Source organism: Callospermophilus lateralis, chromosome 2, assembly GCF_048772815.1.
Source record: "Callospermophilus lateralis isolate mCalLat2 chromosome 2, mCalLat2.hap1, whole genome shotgun sequence".
NCBI classification, from domain to species: Eukaryota; Metazoa; Chordata; class Mammalia; order Rodentia; family Sciuridae; genus Callospermophilus; species Callospermophilus lateralis.
The window spans coordinates 130,045,513-130,071,053 of NC_135306.1; positions in this window are offsets into that span (position 1 = coordinate 130,045,513).

Consider the following 25,541-nt stretch of genomic DNA (forward strand, 5'->3'; position numbering starts at 1 on the left):
ACAAAGAACTCCCTCTTCTTCCTATCTCCAAAATCCTAACCTGTCTGCACCAGGGGTGCCATTTCCCCTCATCTTAGTTTGAGAAGAAGCTCCCTGCTCCTAGTAAAGGTAATACCAGTTTTTGCCCTGGATCTGAGCCTCTCTCTTCTCCTGGAAACTTCCCTTTTCTTTTCTGCAGTATGGGTGTTTCCCTCTCTGCAAATTTATTACAATCAGTGTATATGCAGGCTCTAGTATCCCTATCTCAAAACAAATAACAACAGCAAAAAAAAAAAAAAAAAAAAAAAAAAAAAAACCCAATCTCACATTCCCTCCTTTGTACAGCAAACTTCCTCAAAGAGCAGATCCTTGTTACTGTTCCTAGTGCTCCCCACACACTGAATCTTGTCCATTGCAATAGGGCTTCAATCCTACCACTCTGCTAAGCCTGCTCTTATGGAGATCAACAATGATCTCCATGTTGCTGAACCCACAGATTACTTGTCTATTTTTATTTGACTCTCCACATCAGAAATATTTGGCATAGTTGGCCACTATCTTCTTCTTGAAATACTTTCTTCTCTTGGCTTCTATGACTCTACCCTCAATAGATACTCCTCTCCTGGCTTTTACTGTGCTTAATTTCTAAATATATATTGTGTCTTAGAATACTTAATGGGTTTTGTTCTCCATGCTTGTACTTTCCAATATGGTAACCAAGAGCCAAGGGTAGTTACTGAATACTTGAAATGTAGTTACCCCATATTGATATGTGCTGTATACACACACACACACACACACACACACACACACACAGAGAGAGAGAGAGAGAGAGAGAGAGAGAGCGATTTCAAGATTTCAAAGTCTTAGAAAAAATATAAATGGTTTTATATTGTTACATGTTGAAATTATTATATATGAACATTTAAGTTAGATATAACATATTATTAAAATTAACTTATCTTTCTTCTTTTTACTTTCTTACTTCCTTTTTACTACCTTTTCTTCTTATAGCTACTAGAAATCTAAATTTGCATGTGGCTCACATGTGTGGTTTGTATTATATTTCTATTGAACAGCACTAATCTGCCCAGTTAACCCTATGACTCTGTAGTCCCACATCTTTAAAGATTCTAAATATCATCTATGTGGATATAGATGCCACTTAATCTTGGTATACTCAGCTGTTGTCTTTTCTCAGAACTCCATGCTACTATATCCCATTGTCTATTCAGTAGCTTCATGTAGATGTTTATAAGAGATCTGAAAAAAAAATTAAGGCCAAAAAAAAAAAAAACCATTGTACATTCTCCAACCCAAACTGGATCCTCTTCCAATTTTTCCTATCTAAGTAAATAGCAATTTTGATAGTTATAGCTAGAAATCTAGATGCTATCTTTGATTCTTTCAATGTCTTCTCTCCCTTCCTCAAAGTTACCAGGAAATTTCACTGATCTACCTATAAAACTCACCCTGAATCCATCCATGTCTCTCCTTCTTTCCTGCTACTAATCTAAATTCAAGCCACCTTATCTCTCTCAGATACAGTTGAAACTCATTACTCTGCTTCCATTTTTACACTTTTGCATTCTGCCCACTTTAGCTAAAGTGATGTTTTGTAAACATAAATGGTATCATGTGTCTCCCTGCTTAGAGCTCTCCAGAAGCCTTTAATTAAACTCAGAAACTAACATCAAGCTGTTCACCTTGGCTTCGTGAGCTCTGGGTGTTCTGAGCCCTGCCTCCCTCTCTGACTTCATTTAATTCCTTCCTCCCCTCACCCACCAAGAAGCAACTACTCCATCTTTAACTCCTCTCACTGGCCAAATTTGCTCCTTCCTGAAAATCTTTGCTCCAGCTGGTTTTCTGGGTTTCTCATACCCCATTTGCATGACTTGTTCCTGTCATTCACAATTTAAATGTCAATTCCTTGGGAAATCTTTTTTGCCATTCAAATTAAACTATTTGCTGCATTTTCACTTGGGTTCCCTAAGTATAACTTACTACTCCCTGATAATTTCTCTAGAAATGTATTTATTCCAGTATTGTCTGTCTCTTCTCTGACAAGTATCAGAAGAGGAGGGATTTGTGTTGTTCTCCCCTATACTACCAGCACCTAGAATGGTGCTAGCTCTTAATAGATTTTATCATGAAATATGTACCAATTAGGGAGGCTAAGGAAGGAAGATCACAAGTTCAAAGTCAGTCTCAGTAACTTAGTGAGACCCTAAGCAACTTAGTGAGAAGCTGTCCCAAAATAAAAAAAAAATTAAAAAAATTTAAAAAAGGGCTGGGAATGTGGCTCAGTGGTTAAACACCCCTGGGTTCAATACCCAGTACCAAAAAAACAAAAACAAAACAAAAACCACCAATTGAATTCTAGTGAATACTTGGCACTATGATTAGGTGTTGTATGGAGAGATGTGTTAGTCTGTTTTCGTCACTGTGACCAAAATATCTGACAACAACTTAGCAGGAGAAAAGTTTATTTTGGCTCATGGTTTTAAAGAGGTTCAGTCATTGGTCAGCTAACTCCATTGCTCTGGATCCAAGGTGAGGCAAAGCATCATGGCAGAAGGGTATGGTGGAGGAGCACTGTTCTGCTCATAACAGCCAGGAAGAAGAAAGGGGAAGGGGAAGGAGCTGCAGGGAAGATGCACCACCTATAGCATGCTCCTTAGTGACCCATCTCCTCCCTCCATGCCCCATCTGCCTACATTTCCACCCAGTCAGTCCATTCAAAGGAAGGTAGACTTATCAAATGACGCTCTCATTATTTAATCATTTTAGTTCTGAACATTCCTACTTAACATAGGAGCTTTGGGGGGATACCTCATATCCAAACCACAATAGGAGGATATAACAGAAGCCCCTTTCGAAGCTTATATTCTAATCCCAAACTCTCCTCAGAAATCCTATACTTCTCAGTACAGGCTTTCTAAAAGGGAGACCGCGCCTTTGTTTCTTATTTCACATAACACTCCCCATGCTACTAAGCTTATAGCTGATGATCAGCATTATTATTTGTTGATTGTGCAGCTTAAAATAATTATGAAATGATGAAAAGCAATGTTTCACGCTTGGCCTATTCGAAACCATATAGCTGGAACAAAGTAGCTACCAAGAAGTAGACAAAAAGGAACCCTGTAAACACAGAAGTGATATGACAAGTGTCATGTTCTAAAACATGCAAATTACAAATTTCAGGTTCTGAATTTCACCTTGGAAACCAGCAACAGTTTGAAAGATTATAAACTTTTTCTCATATATTTTTTACTTCTTTATATTTATTTATAAAATAAAATGTAAAATATATTTTATAACAAAATATATAATAAAGAAAACAAAAGACTTATACAATTTCTACTACTCTTCTCTGTTCTGCCATTTGTATTATTATATAATTACATATTACTTTATGCATTTTTAAATACTTAGACTTTCCAAGGCACAATAGCACACATCTACTCATTGGGAGGCTGAGGCAAGAGAATCTCTTTACTCAGAGCCCTCTGATTTTTCTTTCATGAAAAGCATAACAAGTTCAGTTGATTTCCAAATTAGTCTAATACTGCCATTAATTCAGTAAGTATTGAGTTACTTCACTGTAGTAGACATTGAGTGGAATTTAATGATGAAGAATACAATCGTCTTTGTCCCCTTGAAGGCTGTAATCTAGTGGAGAAGGCAGATACAAGTTTTTTGAGGGTTTTGTTTGTTTGAGCTTAGGGATGTTCTACCACTGAGCTACATCCCCAGCCCTTTCTATTTTTAATTTTGAGACAGAACCTCATGAAATTGCCCAGGTTGGCCTTGAACTTGTGATCCTCGTGCCTCAGCCTCCTGAGCCATTGGGATTATAGCTGTGTACCACTGTACATGGTTAGTTTATACATTTTAAAATATTTTTACCTTCAATAGCATATTATTTAGTCGCCAGGAGTTGAAGTAACTTTTATTTTTCATTTTGTCATTGATTTGTAATTTCATCCCATCGTGGGACATGGGAGGAATAAAGGAATTTTAGATAGGGCAAAGGGGAGGAAGGGGAAAGAAGGGGACAAGAGGTAGGAATGATGGTGAAATGACTTAAATATCATTATCCTAAGTACATGTATGAAGAAACAAATGGTGTGAAAATATTTTGTGTACAGTAACTTGAAAAATTGTGCTCTATATGTGTAATATGAAATGAAATGCATCTGCCACCACGCATAACAAATTAGAATAAATAAATAATTTAATTTTAAAAATAATAACAAAGATATTAAGTGTTCAATGTACATTTGACATTCAAATTACTGAGTGGCTATACATATCAATACTGTAAGAATAAAAAAGATATCTATTAAAAATATATATTTTTATCTGGTTGGACCTGGAGGCACATGCCTGTCAACCCAGCTATTCAGGAGGTTGAGGCAGGAAGATTTCAAGTTCAAAGCCAGACTCAGAAGCTCAGTGAGACCCTGTCTCAAAATTAAAAAAAAAAAAAAGGAGGGGGGGCTGGCAATGTGGCTCAGTAGTTAAGTGCCCCTGGGTTAAATTCCTAATATATAAAAAAGCATAAATTAATATGTAATTATAAAATAATACAAATATCATAGCAGAAAAAACAGGGTAGAAAATGTATTAATTTTGATTTCTTTATTATAAGTTTTATCATAATATAGGTAATAAAACTATTTGTTGTGAGAAGAAAATTTAAGAGAAAAAAGTATATAATCTCTCAAGCCCTTGGCATCCAGGTAAAGTTCAGAACCCAAGATAGAATTATAAGAAGTAGTAGCCGGCATTCTAATGATAAAGAGGAATTTCAAAAATCAGCTATAGAAAGTAACACAAAACAGTCAAAAGGAAATAAAACAAAATGCCTCAGTCTCTGATTATTTTTATCAAAGGATCCTATAATATCTAATATCTAAAAAATTCCAAGGGACAGCATTAGTACTTTATCTAAGGTCTGTGATGAGGATCATGAGGCATCCCCCAAAAGTAAAATATACCATAACTTGGATTACACTTAAAAAGGAAGTAATATACTCTAAAAAAATACTCATCTAAAAAAATTTAAAGTTTTGAACTTATATTTTTTGTGTTCTATTAAAACCTGTATCATTAAGGCAATAAAGTTATTATCCAAGAACCCCAAAAGTTTTCTTTATTTTTTGGGGGGGTGGTCTAAGGATTGAACTCAGGAGCACTTGACCACTGAGCCACATCCCCAGCCCTACTTTGTATTTTATTTAGAGACAGGGTTTCACTGAGTTGCTTAGAGACTCACAGTTGCTGAGGCTGGCTTTGAACTCGTGATCCTCCTGTCTCTGCTTCCCAAACTGCTGGGATTATAGGGGTTCACGCCTGTGCCTGGCTCAATAGTTTTTCTTTTAGGTTCATGTTTGTGACCCTCCACAAATCAATTTTTGTGGGTGGAGTAATGAAGTTAATGAATTTAACTCATCACATCAGTGAAATTTTTTTAGATCCCACTTTGCTATAGGTGCTCTGTTTTCAAAACTTACTGTCTTGTCATAACAGATACATTATTTAGTTTTTGTTTCATCAGGTTTAGAAAATCCATTGTTCTAGTCTTGTAAGTCATAGTTTTGTTGGAATTATAGAAACATTAACATTCTTTATTAATATTTTATTAAAATTTAATAGAACTTTTAAACTTTGTCTCTCATCTCCAAAGATGACTGCGGCGTCTTTGGAGATGAGAGACAAAGTGTGCATACTTTACGTCTTCTCCTGAGGACGTTTGGTTAACATACCTTCTTTGAACACAATGTTAAACCGATTTTCAATTTGGTTATAGTGTGTGGCCACTGGCACTCTTGTTTTGTTCAATTCTCTTTCTACTTGATTTTTAGGAGTATCCACCAATGCTGATCAGTCCCTCCTCTTCTCCATATAGTTCCTACCTTTATTTGGTGTACGGACAAGGGACTCAGTTCTCTTTGCACAAAGAGAACAAACCTCTTGTCTATTGTTTTGGTCAGTTTTTTTTTTTTTTTTTTTTTTGCTGTTGTAACCAAAAGACCCGACAAGAACAACACAGAGGAGGAAAAGGTTTTTGGGGGGCTCATGGCTTCAGAGGCCTCAGACCATAAATGACCAACTCCATTCCTTGGGGACTGAGGTGAGGCAGAACATCATGCAGAAGTGTGTGGTGGAGGAAAGCAGCTGAGAACATGGCACCAGGAAGCATACAGAGCTCTGCTCAACAAGATAAACCCCATAGGTAGGTCCCCAGGGATTTATCTCTTCCAGCCACACTCTTCCTGCCTTCAGTTACCACTTAGTTAATCCCTATCAGGAGATTAATTCACTGACTGGGTTAAAGCTCTCATAACCCAACCCTTTTCTCTCTGAACCCTCTCATATTGACTCACACGTGAGGTTTTGGGGGACACCTCACAGACAAACCATAGCACCTATACTTTAGGAATATCCATAGATTTAACTGAGGATATATATATTTACTTATAAGTGGCTCCCTTTGAAATTTGAATACCAATCCTGACAACTTTAATAAATATTCTCGCATGGTTTGGTAGAACACAGCTGTGATCCAGAAAACTTAGGATGTCATTTGCTAATTGGTGTGATCTTTACTAAGCTTATAGCTTCTTATCTGTAAATCAAGAATATAAAAAAAAGTAAAACCTCCTTCCAAGGATATTGTAAGGAAGGCAAGTAAATTGTCCTAATTCTCCAAACATAAAGCCAAAGAATAGCATAGATGGGAATTCTCATGATGAAATTCCTTTGCATAAAACTTCCTAAATGGGTGAGTGGCATCAAGAAAAGCACTCAAACATGGTGGACATGAAGGCTAAAATTCAATCAACTAGATCCATGTGCTCCTTTTTTTGTTTTTAACATTTTTTATTTGTTATTTTTAGATATACATGACAACAGAGTATATTTTGGCACATTATATATACATGGAGTATAATTTATTCTAATTGTGACCCCATTCTTGTGGTTGTACAATATGTCGAGTTTTGTTGGTTAAGTATTCATATATGAACATAGAAAAGTTATGCCTGATTTATTCCACTGTCTTTTCTATTCCCATCACCTCTCCCTTCCCTTCATTCCACTTTGTCTAATCCAATGACAATGTATGTTAGCATCCATATATCAGAGAGAACATTTTTTCCCTTTGGTTTTTGAGCTATTGGCGTATTTCACTTAGCATGATAGTCTCCAGTTCCATCCATTCACCAGCAAATGCCATAATTTCATTCTTCTTTAAGGCTGAGTAATATTCCATTGTGTATATATACTACAATTTTTTATCTGTTCATTTGTTGAAGAGCACCTAGGTTGGTTTACATAGCTTAGCTATTGTGAATTGAGCTGCTGTCAACATTGATGTGGCTGCATCACTCTACTGTGCTGATTTTAACTTCTTTGGATATATACTAAGGAGTGGGGTAACTGGGTCAAATGGTGGTTCCATTCCAGGTTTTCTGAGGAATCTCCATACTGCTTTTCAGAGTGGTCACACCAATTTGCAGTCCCACCAGCAATGTATGAATGCATCTTTCCCCCCACATTCTTGATAGAATCTCAGTGTAGTTTTAATTTGCATTCCTCTAATTGCTAGAGATGTTGAATGATTTTTCACATATTTGTTGATTATTCGTATTTTTTTTTTTTTTTGTGAAGTGACTATTTGGTTCCTTTGCCCATTTATTAGTTGGGTAATTTATTTTTTGTTAAGTTTTTCTTTTCAAATCTTAAAGCAGTTTTATTTAAATTAATAAGACCTGAATCAATTTTTATTTATCCCAAAATAATGCATTCCTGCTGGTTTTTAATAGCTCACTTAGTTTCAGATTGATGGAACCAGCACCGCTATGGGTGGTAAAAAGGTCTCTTTAGTTGGGCTCCTTATTTAACTACCCAATTCTTTGGAGTGTTCTACAGATGAGGGTGATAGTGGCTTTTCATACAGCAATTTCTATTTAGACACCATGGTATTAAGTTTTTTGAGTTATTAACGTGTACAGGAGATTAATACTCTGAGGTGCAGGTGGCAAAAAATTTCTCCCATTCTGTAAACTGTCTCTTCATATTCTTGATTGTTTCCTTTGCTATGAAGAAGCTTTTTAATTTGACACCATCCCATTTATTGCTTCTTGATTTTACTTCTTACACTTTCAGTCTTGTTGAGGAAGTCAGTTCCTAAACCAACTCTATGGAAAGTTGGGCCTACATTTTCTCCCAGGGTCTCTGGTCTAAAGTCTCGGTCCTTGATCCACTTTGAGTTGAGTTTTGTGCAGGGTGAGAGATAGGGGTTAAATTTCATCCACCTACATACAGCAAATCCGTGTGTTCTTAACAGGGAAAAGGCTGTGTTTGCTTTTCCTCCACGTCCAAGGCTGGACTACCTGAGAGAGCTTCTATTTTCACCCTAGCTGAGTCCAGAACCTAGAATAATGCAGGTCTGCCCCAGAAAGAGCATCAACTGACTTCACCAGAGAAACCTGCCCACATCAGGAAGAGTAAAAACCATAGTAGGTCCGAGGTCTTACAGGACCTACCACTTCACACTGGGCCTCTGGTGCCCTCTGGCCTCAGTTCTTCTCTATCCCTTAACCTCTGGGCTCCAGCCACTTTGGCCTCCTTGTGGCCCCACAGATGCTTCAGGCATGCTGCAAGCATAGGTTCTGGGCCTTGCTAGTCCCTCTTCCTGGAATGCTTCCCTCCAGGTGGCCACAGGTTTTGAGTCTTTGCACAAACATTATCTCAATAAATACATCTTGGCCACCCAAAGGAAAACTGAAACAAGGCTCCTGCCTTTCCACATTCCCAATCTCCTCTGCTGGAGCAGATGCTGTTGGTATCCTGCCTGTGACCCCTCAGCCATCTTTGTACCTAACCTGCAGCTGTGGTGGGCAGTAACTCACAAGTTGTCAGCTTTCCCCATTAGGCATCTTACATTTCTGTTTCACTTCCTGAGGGTTTTTTCCAACCCTGAAGTTTGCTGAGCCTGCTGGGGACAACCCTGAAGGGTGGAGGATTTAATGCCCTCAGGGGTACTTCTCAACTAATGAGGGACAGAGTTGGTGGATAAATAACCCAGATTTCCCAGCCCTCAGGGGAACAATGCTGAGATGCATTTTACTGATTTCTCAGCGAGTCTGCAGCAGAACTGAGCTCTCTGCCCAATACAACTTTAAACTGCTAATTAACCAACAGTTCCTTGGCTCTCCTCCCTTCCCTGACTCTGTTTCTCTTCTCCCTCACTATCCTTTCTGGGATTATCTCCTAAAAAGCTTATTTCACCAAAGCTCTTGTCTTGGGGTCTTCTTTTAGATGGACCCAAACTGAGACACTGTTCTACATTTTTCTTTCTTTTTTTTTATGGCACTTATCAACCTCTAATATAGTATCTAATTGACTCATTTACTTCTTTATTCTCTGTCCTCCCCTTCTAAAATGTAAACTCCATTGTGATATTGCTATATAACAATAATAATACACATTTGGTCTTCATTCTGAGTTTCTGACACAAGAGTTTCTAAGACTCTGGGCATCTCTGGAGTGATGAGTGTCTTTTTCTAATGACATGACTAATAGCTGTAGGTCCCTAGACCGCTTCAGAATGAGATCTGATTGCCATAAAGACCAAAACACAATTAGAGGTTAGAAACTTTCAGCCCCATTTACTGAATCCAGATGAGGGACAAAGGCTAGATATTGAGTTAATCGCTAATGGTCAGTAATTCAATCAATCATGACTACATAATGTAGCCTCCACTAAAATACTAAATGATGGTGTTTAGAAGGCCTTCTAACATGGAAAGCTTGTATATGTCCACCTCCACAAAGACAAGAGCTCCCATACACAGGACCCTTCCAGACCTCTTCTGGGTGTTTATTTGTATCTTTTATAATATATTATATAATAAACCAGCAAACATAAGCATTTACACGAGTTCTGTGAGCACATATACTAAATTGTTAAGGAGGGGGTTGTAGAAACCCCCAGTTGGTAGCCAACTTAGAAGTGGGCACCCATTACATATGATTGGTCTCTAAAGTGGTAGACAATTTATGAGACTGGGCACTTACTCTGTCGGGTCGCACTTGCTCCAGATTGTTAGTGTCCGAATTGAATTATATTGTAAGATACCCAGTCTATAGTGAATTGGAGAATTGCTTGGTGCAGACAATTCACATAGGTGGTATGCGAAGTATTGTGAATAGAGGAACAGTTTAATTCTGCCATGCACCAGGGACCTTTATTCTTTCATTTATTGATATATCCAAGTGTATAAATGTAACAGGACAGTGCCTATGACATTGTAGGTGCTCGAAAAATTATTAACAGAATTAATGAGGGAATGAGACTTCTTGTCTTTGTTCATTCAGGTTTCTACACACAATACCATAATCAGGGACCTCTATAAACATTAGATTACTTCTCCCAGTTTTGGGGGTCTGAAAAGTCATGGTACCATCAAACTGGGTGTCTGTGAGGGCCTGTGACCTCACATGCTGGAAGGGACCATGGGTCGTCCTGGGGCCTCTTTGAGATGAGCACTAATCCCACTCACGAGTGCCCAACTTCTGTGACCTAATAATTTTCCCCAGATCCCACCTCACAATGCCGTCACCTTGAGAGTTAGGATTTTGACAACACGCATAAATCAAAGGCATTCCTGTATATCAGAGACAAATCTTCTGAAATGGAAATGAGGACAACCACCCCATTCACAATATCCTCAAAAAAAAAAATAAAATACTTGGGAATCAATCTAACAAAAGAGGTGAAAGACTTATACAATGAAAACTACAGAACCCTAAAGAGAGAAATAGAAGAAGACCTTAGAAGATGGGAAAATATATCCTGTTCATGGATAGGCAGAACTAACATCATCAAAATGGCGATATTACCAAAAGTTCTCTATAGGTTTAATGCAATTCCAATCAAAATCCCAAGGGCATTTCTTGTAGAAATAGATAAAGCAATCATGAAATTCATATGGAAAAATAAAAGACCCAGAATAGCAAAAGCAATTCTAAGCAGGAAGTGTGAATCAGGAGGTATAGCGATACCAGATTTCAAACTGTACTACAAAGCAATAGTAACAAAAACAGCATGGTACTGGTACCAAAACAGGCGGGTGGACCAATGGTACAGAATAGAGGACACAGAGACCAATCCACAAAATTACAACTTTCTTATATTTGATAAAGGGGCTAAAAGCATGCAATGGAGGAAGGATAGCATCTTCAACAAATGGTGCTGGGAAAACTGGAGATCCATATGCAACAAAATGAAACTGAATCCCCTCCTCTTGCCATGCACAAAAGTTAATTGAAAATAGATCAAAGAGCTTGATATCAAATCAGAGACTCTGCACCTGATAGAAGAAAAAGTTGGCTCTGATCTACATATTGTGGGGTCGGGTTCCAAATTCTTTAATAGGACACCCATAGCACAGAGTTAATAACTAGAATCAATAAATGGGACTTACTCAAACTAAAAAGTTTTTTCTCAGCAAGAGAAACAATAAGAGAGGTAAATAGGGAGCCTACATCCTGGGAACAAATTTTTACTCCTCACACTTCAGATAGAGCCCTAATATCCAGAGTATACAAAGAACTCAAATAACCCATCAACAAATGGGCCAAAGACCTGAACAGACACTTCTCAGAGGACCACATACAATCAATCAACAAGTACATGAAAAAATGCTCACCATCTCTAGCAGTCAGAGAAATGCAATTCAAAACCACCCTAAGATATCATCTCACTCCAGTAAGATTGGCAGCCATTATGAAGTCAAACAACAACAAGTGCTGGAGAGGATGTGGGGAAAGGGGTACTCTTGTATATTGCTGGTGGGACTGCAGATTGGTGCGGACAATTTGGAAAGCAGTATGGAGATTCCTGGGAAAGCTGGGAATGGAACCACCATTTGACCCAGCTATTGCCCTTCTCGGACTATTCCCTGAAGACCTTAAAAGAGCGTACTACAGGGATACTGCCACATCGATGTTCATAGCAGCACAATTCACAATAGCTAGACTGTGGAACCAACCCAGATGCCCTTCAATAGATGAATGGATAAAAAAAAAATGGCATTTATACACAATGGAGTATTACGCAGCACTAAAAAGTGACAAAATCACGGAATTTGCAGGGAAATGGATGGTATTAGAGCAGAATATGCTAAGTGAAGCTAGTCAATTCCTAAAAAACAAATGCCAAATGTCTTCTTTGATATAATGAGAGCAACTAAGAACAGAGCAGGGAGGAAGAGCAGGAGGAAAAAGATTAACATTAAACAGAGACATGAGGTGGGAGGGAAAGGGAGAGAAAAGGGAAACTGCATGGAAATGGAAGGAGACCCTCATTGTTATACAAAATTACATATAAGAGGTTGTGAGGGGAAAGGGGAAAAAAACGAGAGAATTAAATTACAGCAGATGGGGTAGAGAGAGAAGATGGAAGGGGAGGGGAGGGGGGATAGTAGAGGATAGGAAAGGTAGCAGAATACAATAGTTACTAATATGGCATTATGTAAAAATGTGGATGTGTAATCGATGTGATTCTGCAATTTGTATTTGGGGTAAAAATGGGAGTTCATAACCCACTTGAATTGAATGTATGAAATATGATATGTCAAGAGCTTTGTAATGTTTTGAATAACCAATAAAAAAAAGAGAGAGAGTTAGGATTTTGACATATGAATTTTGCTGGAAAAAACATTGAGACCATAACACTTGCTTAAATCCATTCTTTAAAAAGTATCTGCGTCACTTAGATGACTTTAACTGGAAATAATAGAAAACACAATTCAGAACAACTTAAAGCTTACAATTCCTCTTTTCACAAAATCGGAAATGAGTCAAGTGCAGTGGAGCAGGCTTGCAATCCCAGTGGCTCTGGAGCCTGAGGTAGGAGGGTTGCAAGTTCAAAGCCAGCCTCAGCAACTTAGTGAGGCCCTAAGCAACTTAGTAAGACCCTGTCTTTACCTTAAAATTTTTCAAAAAGGGGCTGGGAATATGGCTCAGTGGCAAACACCCCTGGGTTCAATCCCTGAGATCAAAAAACAAAACAAAACAAAAACAAACCTGGAAACCTTAAGTTGGTATGAGCTCAGGAAGGAGGAAGGAGGACAAAGATGCTGGGTGGGAAATCGGAAGTTATCCATGAATGTCTTAGGGCCATAGTGTCTTCCCCACAGGCACTTGGAGGAAAAGTAAATAACACTGCCCTTAGATCATTTAAATTAGTTTGGCTAACTTAGATTTACTAAGAGACAGAATATATCTCTGGCCAAATACAAATTTGGTATAAGCTGTCAGTAAAAAATGTAAGCGCACTGAAGACAGGTTGTATCATCAGAAGAGAGAGCAGTCAGTGATGGAAGAAACTGGAGTCCAGCTGTGCCCCAGGGAGTCTCTGAATCTACACTGCAAAAGCCCAAGCCTCCATGGACTCTCAGAACTGCCCATCTCCCTATCTTCTCACTCCTGCTTACCAAATAACTTCCTGAACCCTGACTCAGCTCCTGAGATACCTCACTGCTGCTAAAGATCACTGGCATTCTGGTCACTGGGAAGTTAAATAAATGAGCCATGCATCTTACTCAGCATCTCTTGTGAGTTCTATAATTCTTGTCCTTCACCAAAAGACTAATCATCTGAGTGCATTAATCACTCCAATTTTGGGTTCTACAAAGAGGAGTAGTATTGCCTAGTAATTAAACACACTAGCTTTGGAGTCAGAAGGACTCCAAAAAAGTTTGATTGGTCTCTAAAGTGTAGACGATTTATGTCTACCAGTATTAGCTATGGACTGTGAAGCAAGTTACTTGACCTTCTGCGTTTCAGGTAATTATAATACTAAAATTTTGCAAGTTTGTTGTGGGGTTGAAATAAAATAGCATGTGAAAGTTCTTGGCACATAGCCTGGCATGGGTTAGAAGATGCTAAATGAAACAGAGCTCTCCTAATCAAGACTGAGAACTAGAATCTTAGTCTGTTATAAAGCCACTGTCTTGCCAGACTTTGGTAGCCAGGCAGCCAACAATTCTTCCCCTGACAGTTTCTCTACCCCACTGAATGGCATCCCTTTAACTAACTTCAGCCTCCAGATGAAATAGCCCATTGAGGGATGATTGGGCCAATGGAGTGTGTTAGTACTCCAATGCCCTATTTGTCCTGATGACTAATTACATATCACAGCAGCAATTTCTGTGCCCATCTCTTTCATTCATCATGTCTACATGCGCAAACACACACACGTTCACAACCAAAATAGCCCCCTATCCAGGCAAACAATCCATGCAGCCTCCCAGAAGACAAAGACCTATTTGGCACCATCGTGAGAGATGAGCTCTTGACCGCAAACAAACGAGATTGGCTTCATTCCAGCCTCCTGTTGCCTCTATACTGATTCTGAATAAAGAAGAAGTTGCTCATAAACTCTCTGGCATTTGAAGAAAGAATGTATCATCATTCTACAGTAGCCTATAATATCATACTGAGCAAGTGACAGTTTCCATGGAAATTTTAGACAATTTGATAAAGTATGAACAGTTCTAGGAAAAAAAAAAAATTCTGCCTCACACTATCTTCACCGCTTCATCACTGACAGGTAGCAGGAAGAAGAAGGGAGGCAGGTGGGAAGAGAAAGGCCACAAGATTTCTCCCCTCTATTTCTGTGAGTTCCAGTTCAAGTACCTATAGTTCCAAACTCAAGTTTGAAGTTGGCAAATCCACTGTTTTTGTAATGTTATAACTAAGAAATTCTGTCAAAAAGAGTGTCACCTTTGTGGCAATTCTCTGGGTAAAATAATGAAATATAGGCACACCCTCAAGCAGCAGTTGATCTGTTCTTCCCTCCTTTGATCTGTCAGAGAATCTCCAGAGCGCAGAATGATCTGTGGCCTCCTCTTCTCTCCTTTCAGTCTTTCTTCCATTGTGTTTAATCTGTCTCCCAAGATCCTAAGTCGACAGAGGGACTCTCCTTATCTTTCTCAGGACTGGACTTCTCTGCCTACACTTGAACTTTGTCTTTAAACAAGTCTTTAGTTGGCAAGATCAGCCTTTCTGACCAGATCCTCTGGCTTCAGGAGCTGAAAAAGGACTTTCCAGCTGTCAGGGAAGGTCCAGGAGAGCAATATAGCTCTATAACCTGGCTACACCAACAGCTGATAAGGACCAGAGGCCTGGGCTCAGGGAGGCAAATGGCAACCTGAGTCCAAAGGCCGAGGATGAGACCAGAGGATTTGTTGAGAATAGTGAAGTTAATTACAGCTTCATACAGAACCAGGAGCTGAATTCAAAGATTGAAGTGAAACTGAAAATGGGGAGAATAAGAAATAACATAGTATCCTGGAGGGTATAGAAGGCAAACAATTGGGAGGGAGATGGGTAGATGCTGGCTGCTCCGTTTATGGGGTGCACTTGGCTAGAGTGTCTCAGGAAGCTTCAAGAAGCCAGGTAAGGCAGAAACAACATATCTGTAAAATGGTTTCTTCAACAGAACTTTAAAAGCACTGGTCTCTGTACTCCTCCCAGGGAAGTCAGGGCTCTTTGGTAGGCCTAGTATGACATTTCACACCTTGATGTGGGGTATGTTCTCTGAGGCTAGATGGAGGTGGAGTGAAGGCACCTCAAATCCCAGAAGGTTTGCAAATCTGTCAGGCAAACAGGGTGTGAGCCCCATATACACAAAACTAAATGTGAGCAACTCTCCAAAGTAAAGGGCCAGAAGTAAACATGAGAAACCTATGAACAATGGCCCCCCAAAGGAGCAAATAGCAGAGTTTGGTCCCCATGACTATTTAAGTTACCTGGGCAGAAGCAGTGGATGGGGAGAGTTTCCAGGGGTGTAAATAAGTCTGGAGAGTCCAAATTAAAAGAGGGTGCAGATCATTCCTCCTCATTCTGCAGCCTGTTTTGTAGAAACGGAAACAGGCTTAAGAAGGGAGGCCAAGTGATCTCTAGGACCCTGAGGTTTGAGGAGAAGCCAGATAGTCTTTAATAGGTAGCTACTTAAATACCTCTGACCCCCCAAACTAAGAAAATCTCTTTGTTCGTGTTTGATGTTACTTGCAAAAATAGTAACCATGAAAACACTAACACTGAGTCTGAAGTTTTAGGGGGCATGGTCATTCAAGTGGTCATTTAAGTTGTTTCCACAGAAGGGCAGGACAGTGGAATCGGCTGTTTTCCCCTCCACAGCTGCAAGGGCTCTATTTTGTTCTTTGGAGTGCTGGGAGGGGACAGTCAACCTGATTGTCATTAAAGAGCAGCAATCCTGACTGCAGAGAACTCTGGGCCAGTACACAACCCATAATGGAGCTCTCTAAACAAACCATTCTTTCAACACAGGTATTCACCAAGAACCGATTATGTCCCAGAAGGAGGCTGAGTATTGAAGTATGGTTCTCTAACTTTGAGACCTTCAACACACACAGTTGAAACAAAGAACAGCCTTTCCTTCTACAGTTAGGAAGTGGCTACAAACACAATAGTTCAAAGAAGGGGAAGACAGTGTGGGCTAGTCTCTGTCTTCCTTTCTTTCTTCAACCGTTTCTTTGAAGAGCCAGTGCCAGGTACTGGGATACTCAGTAAACAAGGCAGACAGGACTCTGCCCTCATAGAGCTTCAAAATCTGGTCTTAAGGACTGGGGATGTGGTTCAAGCGGTAGCACGCTCGCCTGGAATGCGTGCGGCCCGGGTTCGATCCTCAGCACCACATACAGACAAAGATGTTGTGTCCGCCAAATACTAAAAAATAAATATTAAAATTCTCTCTCTCTCTCCCTCTTTCTCACTCTCTCTCACTCTTTCTTTAAAAAAAAAAAATCTGGTCTTAAAAGTTCATAGCCTTGAGAATTAAGAGGTTTTAAAGGTCTAAAGGGAGGAGATATGGCAGTATAGCAGAGTCAACTAGAAGATTACAGTCAAGAGCAGGGGACAGGGCTGGAGGAAGGTAAATACTCTTGGCAACGTTACTCTAGGACAAGGAGGCCAAGTCCAAAGACCAGTTTAAGTTCATCCATCCTCTTATCTTTTTTTTTTTTTTTTTTTTTTTTCTGTCTGAATTTCTATGTTCCTCAAAGAGAATGCTTTCTTTTCTGTGGATTCAAATTTCCAGCTTGGTTTTTACCTTCCTTACCCTATCTGATTCATGCTAACTGCTGACAGTAAACCATTGTCGTCCAGGATGCAGCCAGTCACAGTGGAAAGAGCCCAGCCTGGGAACTGGTTGACCCAGACACATGTCAGTGAGTGGGGGAATATGGAAACCCAGGGAGAAGAGTCACTTCGGCACTCTGATCCTAACCAGTTGGTACTGCAGCCAGGCGTCTTTTCAACCAGATAATTGGTAAGTGATAACTCAGCACAGATACTGCTAGGCATGTTACTAGGAAATTACCATCATCTGGCCCAACTCTCCATCTTTGTATATTGTAAGCATCCACAAGGATACAACAGAACAACAACAACAATAATAATACTGTTCTAGAATCTAGAGTGTCTGTGTAGAAGTTGAGTAAGGAAAGATCAACTGAACAACTTAGAGAAGTGAGGAAGAAGGAAGGGGACCTGGGTTAGACTGACATCTGCACTAGTCTGCGTCTGTAGCCATCTTTGGGCACACTGTTCACCTAAGCAGCATTCAAACTGGGCTACCTGCTGGGTGTAGCTAGCTTGCATAGATGCTAGGTGCCTTACACATGTAAACCAAATATCAGTTGGGGTCACCTAACCACTTAAGGCCTAGATGAAATCAATACAGATAAACATTCCACATCTTGTGGAAATTCAAGGCCTTTTTTTTATTTTTAAATATTTCTGCTGACTCTTCGGGGAATTGTTACCTCTTAAGTGCTGTCTTTGTTTCAAACTGAAGTAACTAGAAAACAAACTTAATTCCTTTCTTTTATTTAGAAGACAAAATCAAAAGAAAGTAAACCCCTTTAACATTGAAACCTTTGTGAATATAATAATTATTCTAATAACCCAACTAAAGAGCCAGCAAAAACTAATTTAAGTTGTGAATTAGTCATCTCCCTTCTAAATTTGCTTTACAGCCTTTCAACTCCAGGGAATTTTAACTGACCACTTGTTCATGACAGTCTCCCATAACAACTGCTTTATCTCAGTATTGACTGCTGTCTCTCAATTCCCTTTAGACAGACAGACAGTCTCTCTCTCTCTCTCTTTCTCTCTCTCTCTCTCTCATTCTCTCTCTCTTTGCTAGAGAAATTCAGCATGAAAAGCCTTTGCTATTATTAGAAATGGATTGTAAGGTAAAAAGAGTTCTAGGATGAGAGTGAGGGTGGCTCATGGGTAACCTTGAAATGCTGAATTTGAATCGCTGTACTCTGGCCTTCATCATGTTAGCAGGTCTAAGAGGAGTTTTAAATCACTGGACAGTTATCTAAGATATATCAATGCCTTTACCTCTTTATTCTTCCAAATAAAATTTTGTCATCTCAGATTTCACTCTGCTCTCTTTGTCCTGGTAATAAGAGGCTAGGTCAATAAGTTGATTCCATGCTAAATCAAGGAAAGTAAAGCAGAGAGAAATGAAGGAGGGGCAAAGACCAACCATTCCCCATAAAGCACCTCCCACTTTATGAAAGTATCGTACAGAGTGTTACATGCCTTCCTCCAAGCCTATCTATTGTTGTATGTACAGAAAACTAAGGATTCCAAAGTAGAGAGAATTTTCCAGTGTTTTCTTGCAGTTAGTAGGTAACAAAGCCAACAATAAGAACATCTTGTTGACTTGGGTTAGTGTAATAATGAGCTTCAATTCAGGAAAAATCTCTAATGACAAACCTCAGATTATGACTTTCAGTCAACATAGGAGGTTATCTTGGAAAGTTTGTGGAAGGGAGAGGGGACACTCTCCTAACTTTTAAAACCATACTATGTAGGTGACTGCCTATTCCATCCACCACAGGTTCATCCCAGGTAGCATAACTGTGGTAAATGTCCATCAGCAATGATTGTTGTGCTAGTTGTGAGCAGAAGAGTATATCAAATCTAAGAAACCTGTAAGAAAATTTCAGAAGCTTACTATGTCTGCAATTCACTGGCTAGTGTAGGAGCATGGTGACTTTTTAAAAATTTTTTTTATTTTATAGCATTTCTTTTCAGTCTAATGTTAATACTGGTCCATTTGACTTTTGAACCAAGCACCTGCAACTCATCTTCCCAGATTAAGAAGCCAGTGAAATTCCAAAATCCTTGTGTAATGGATTTGGATTAGCTATTCAGGTCTGTTGCCCACTCTTGGGTAGTGTCTTCTCCCAAAACATTGTTGAGGACAGTGGACTCACCAAAATTTGGAGCATCAGTGAGGTTTTCCAGGTCCTCCTGAAAAAAGGTAGAAACCAGGTTCTCTTCCAGTTGTACAGCTTTCTAAGATGTTGTGTAGACTACCAAGTAGAATTGGTTCAGTGAGACAACCATTGTTTTTGACCTTCTAGCAACAGCAAACGGGCAAGTATTTGACCCAGGCCTGGCCAATTAGGGACCCATCATCCCTGTGGCAAAGGGGATTAATTCAATGACTGGCACAAGACCTAACCTGGAGCAATCCTAAAGCTCTTTCTTCAAGCGTAGGTTATACTTTACTATATGTAATATTTGCTTAAGCTAGTTTGAATTAGTTCCTGTCACTTTCACTAAGAATCCTGGAAAATGTGGTAAATGTTCTAGTTTAAAATGCAGAGAATGGCCAAAGGTCAGCTAAGTTTTATTTCCAGCTGGCCTGAGTCACACATGCTTCTGCAGTGCCCATGTATGTTAGGTCCAGCAGTGCTGAAGACAAGGGTGTTGAAAGTTGGAATTCTCCCCCTGGTTATTTGTATAGTCTTTTCTCTTGCAAAATAGAAATATAAAACTTACTAGCCTTCAAGTAAAAAGAGAACCAAATTCAATTTTTTTTATGTTGCAAAATGCCTCAGGTCACTTTTATTCAGCCCTGACTTTCTTTCTTCCTTATAATTATTTGTAGGATATAGTATTAAACACTGTGTATTTTTAAAGGCATGAATTATATCTTGTTCATTTGTATTATTTTCACAATGCTAAAGATGAACACATCATTAATCCAATGCCCACTAAACTAGGTGCTAGGTGCCTCTCATACATTGACACAATTTTAACAAAATTCTAAAAGATGAATGTAATTTCTTTCATTTCTCAGATAAAGAAACTAAGATTCTAGAGGCTTCTAAAATGATGCAACTAGTAGATAAAAGGGTCAGAATTTAAAACCAGGTCTTTCTAATTCTAAGCTTATGTTTATGAAATTATATTCACCTGCCTCATACTTAATGCAAAATAGGTAAGCAATAAATTATTGTTAAATTGAGTGGAAAATCAGAGCAGTATAGTAAGTAGGTAGAAAATTGCAATCACAAAGCCAATAGCTTCCAAAAACAACATAAATTAAGTTCTAGTTATTTGGGTATTAATCTTATTTCTTCCACCAATGGGAAAATACTAGGATACTGGATCCCTGATTTATATAATCTCATATTGTCAAGAGTGTAATAATGGAAGTAAACATTCTGGAAATTTTTGTTTCTTTGATGGGAATAGGAATGCAATTGGAGTCCTCAGTGTTTAATGACACCCATCCCTTTGCAATTGCCGTTCGCAGATACATGCTGGAGCTCCATCAATAAACTTAGTAAAAAAGAACATGAAGTGCTACTTGGCTTTCACCATCACCAAGGAGGAAGCTTCCAGCCTTCCTCAAGTCAAGCAATTAGTGGAGTTTTCAACAAGTCCTTGGCATATAACAAGCCTCCTCTGTCACATGCCTGCCAAGGCCTGTATCCTGACCTGGAGGCTATTGTTTCACTTGCTGCCTTTGCCATAAACATCGCTGACTTCATCAGCTATTGAGAAGCTGAGTGCAGGTCTCAACAGTTAGGAAGGCTTTGAACTTGACAGCCCTGCTAACTCTACAAGTTTCAGGCATTTCAACTTTCTGGCTGTGGAGGACTAGTAATTGATTCAAACAGTGGGGGAGGGGACTGCCTGGCAAAGGTAGGAGGTATGAGGAAGAAGGGAGGTAACTTCCTAAACTGTTGGAAAGTTGGAAAATTACAGATCCTGAGGAGGAGTCAAGCTTACCTGCTCATCATCAATCAAAACAAATCAATTTCTAACTTCCCAACATCCTCTTAATGCCTCCTTATGTATTACATAATTACAAAGGTAAGAGGATAGAAGCAGTGGGGTGAAGAAAGAGCAAAGTAATTCTAATATTAACAGGTGCCCCTGCTACCTGTGTAATAAAGAAGAGAGGCTTGGAAAAGGTCTTCGCCTAAGTCGAAAGAAGGAGAAGTCAAATGGGGAGAAGTGGGAGGAGGAGGAAGAAGAAGGATATAAAACAGGAATTCTTTAAGCAAAAATTCTGTGTCAGTGATCTCATGGTATAAATCAAAGGTAGTGGTCATGCAATTTAGTGTCAAAAGAGATTACATGTGACCTGATACCTAGATCCTGCTTACCCAGGTTGGATGGTCATTTCCCTTCTTGGAGCTTTGGTCTTTATCTGCAACATGAAAGAGTAGGACCAAACTTGTTGTCTGAAAATTTTGTTTATAAGGTTGCAGAATTTAATTTTGTGAACAAACACAAATAAATTAAGTAAATAAAAATTGAACTATATTTGCGGAGGTAGGGAATGAGGGCTGACATTTCCTTGAGTTTGCCATCCTCATAAAACCCTCTAATGACCATTGTACAGGGGCTCTTAAAGTAATCTCTTAAAGGAGCTTGAAAACATCTAGTTTAATGATCTATTAATGGACATCCCAGGATTAATATTCTGTGACCAGTTATCTATGTATGGGTTCTCATAACTCACTGAGGAGGTGTTGTCTGAGGTTAGTGTTGAGAAAAGCCTGTTCTTCCAGCCTTGATCCCACATAGAAACTACCTAGGCAAAGAAGTAGGTGGCAAATCAACTTGTCACAGATACTGGAAAAGGCAGTTCTAGTCCTGCTCTGTAGGCCCATCAAACAGATTATGCACCAAACACATCTTGTTTTCCCCTGAGGATGGCTAATGGCATCACTGAGGACTTCACCCATGAGTATCTTAGAAAGAATGAATAGATTACAATGAATCACTCCCAAAGGACATGAGCATTTGCCAAATGGGCTCACTCTTTGGGAGCAGCAAAAAGCATCGCTATGTGCAGTGACTTGGCTGAGTATGTGAGTGAAATCCTGTGTGTTTATAAACACAGAATCCCTATTTCATCTCCAAGCACTCTTTTCAACTCCTTATCTTCCACCTTGCAATTCTCTCCAAACAAATTCTAGAAAATTCTCTAAATATCTAACAAATTTCTCAAAATACATCCTCACATAACTACTTAAGTTCTGTGTCGCCCATGAAAACTTCTGTACCACTCTCTCCTATAAACGTATCAGTTATCAATCATTCTATACCTAATCTCTCCAGCAATTTTGCAGTGTTTTAATTTTCCATCAGTCAATTTCATCACACTGGCAAAATTAAACTTTCAAGGAATAAGGAAAATGTTGTTGTATTTTTCTGAATCTCATAATGTGGATAGGAGCACAATTTCCTGTGCTCAATAGTTCTGGCCCTGTAATTTTCCAGCTGTGTGACTGACTTAGTTTAAATTTCCTGACCTGCTTCATTGTAAAAATGAGATATTAATAATCACTTTACAAGATAAATGTGAATGGCACATAAAGAATCAAGGACAGAGCCAGGCATATAGCATCTGTTTTATTGTTTTTAAGTCAACAGATTCATAATACTGTTCAATTAATGCCATGAAGATCCACAGGAAAACAGGACATACAGCATTGTATCTGTTTCCCCTAAAATGAATCTTTACATTCTTCCTTGTAGAAGAGGGCTTTCAGGTGTCATGTAAAAGGCACTATGGAAATAATGTATTAGTCAGAAAACCTCGAAAGGCATATCCAAGGGCAGGAAAAGGGAGCCAGTCTTAAGCCTTGCCTAGAGGAAGCAGGGTGTGGCTGGGATGTCCCCTGAGGAGAAGGCTAGCCATGAACCACTGCAGTACAGATTGGCAGTTTTTGAATCTCAGGAGTTTGTCGCTGATCTGGAAGATAATGGAGGAACCATGGTGATTAGGTGTAGCCAATGACATAAAAATTTATCTAATGTTAAAGTAAGAACAGATGTTAAGAGTCATCAAACCCAACCCTGTTTCCCTGGTTCCTGGACACCAGCAGCCTCCTCTATCCTAATAAATTCACTATAGCTTCCAAGGCTAAGTAGATACTGACTCTGAAGCTTCATACAGGCTAAAGTTACACTGACCTAGATTTAGGACTAATGAATTGCAAGGTTCTCTTCTTCCAATCCCTTCAACCACTGGGACAGAAAACCACCAAAGTTCTAAATGACAGGACTTAGGTCTGTATCAGGTTTTTAGTGAAAATGGCAGCAGCAGTGGTCATCACCACTGTAAGCTTGATTTTCTTAGAGGCTAGAGTTCTGCTGCACTGCTGGTCTTAGCATCTAAGAGGCCTATTGCTTGAGACCAACATAGAGAAGCATTGCTTCCTTGTTACCACCTAAAGATAATTCTACCATGACAGTGATCCACGGATTAGTTTAGAAAGGCAGAGTCACTGGTCACCACAGTGAGGGCGCAAAACTGAAGTTCTCAAGATACAAAGAAATTAGGAAATTCAGAAAGACTACATGTGTGTGACTGAGGGAGATGAGCCATCCATTAGAGAATAAACTGCAAGACTAACCAGGGAGGTCTGTGCCTCTGAGTTGTCTGTCCACAGCATCATCTGGGTGGAAATGGGGAAACTAGCCAACAAACATGTGAAGAGCTGCTAAGGCTCACCTGTAACTAAATAAATGCAAATTAAAACAACAATGACATACCATTTAAAAAAAAAAACTTATCAGATTGGCAAAAATCTTAAGTTTGATAATACCCATTGCTGGCAACGATGTGGGCCAAAAGTCATTTTCATACACTTTCCATGAAGCGTGAGTTTATGCAACCTTCTGGAAGATAATTCAGTATTACCTGTCATAATTAAACAGGCACACAGCCAAGCAACTAATAACTTTCCTGGTAATTATTATCTTGTGGTATGGTTGTATTTGCAAGAGTCTATCAATTTATGTGTATTAGGATATTCTTGGCTATACTTTATAAGAGAATGACAATAAAAGCAACACAAACATCTGACAACAGGGAGCCAGTTGAATAAGCTATATTACATATATAATATTGGATACCTAAACTGAAGAGGTGGAGCTGAAGGTTTAGAGAGAGACCAAAGTGACTAAAGTATAGAGCAAAGAGTGCAGAAGAGAGGGCTGTATAGAAAGACATCTCCGGGAATCAGAAGTGGTTTCCCCATGGTGTCAGAATTCAGAGCAACACAATGGGCAAAGATACCAAGACTAGAAAGAATCATTCAAAAGGATAAGACTCACCAGTGCACAGCATTCACAACTGATGGAATAGTGCGGGTTCCCACCCATGGAACTGAAAATCCTCTAAGTTACAGCATATTAGGAAAAGTGCTCAGAGAAACTTGCAGTAGTGGGGAATGTCTGGCCCTAGATTAAATACAGCTTTGATTCCACATAACAATCTTTATAGGAAGGCCCAAATGGATCAAAAAGTTCTAACTTGACTGTATCTCAGAACAAAACTAATAGTAGTTTGGGAAAATACAAAATATATAATACCCATCAAGGTAAAATTTACCATTTATGGCATTTAATCAAAGATTACCAGACACGCAAACATGAAGGAAGACATTACATATAATAATAATAAGACAAACCAATCAATTGTATAAAATGCAAAACTGAAACATATATAAGAATAAGCAGGCAGGAACTTTAAAAACTAAGTACAATTACATTGCACATGTTCCAAGTGTTAAGGGTATTGACAGTATTAAAAGAATCTTCTAGAAACATAAACAGGATATAGAACAACTGGTACCTTACAAACTGCTAATGGACATATAAAATGGTATACTACTTTGGAAACAGCTTGGCAGTTTCTTAAAACATTAAACATATACTTACCATATTTAATTCAGCTATTCTGCTCTGAAGTATTTATGCAAGAGAAAAGAAAGCATATGGCCATATGAAGGTTTGTACATAAATGCTTATAGCCCCTTTATTTGTAATAGTAACAAACAAATAAACAGAAACAAACCAAACATCCATTGATAGGTGAGTAGATGGACAAGTAGAAAGGAATGATCTATTGATATACTGGAATTAATCTCAAAATAATTATTTTAGGTAAAAGAATTCAAAGATAAAAGTACATACTGGATGATTTCAAAACTGATTCTAGAAAAGTCAGTTTTGCCTGTGGATGAGGAAAAGAGGTAGAAAGAAAACAGAGGAAGTGGTTGCAAAGCCACATGAAGAACACTGTGTGGAGTAATTTCAGGTAACGATGGTTTGTGGACGTATAGATACATTAGAACTTCTCAACTGGAATACTTTAAATAAGTGGTTTATTATGTGTCAAT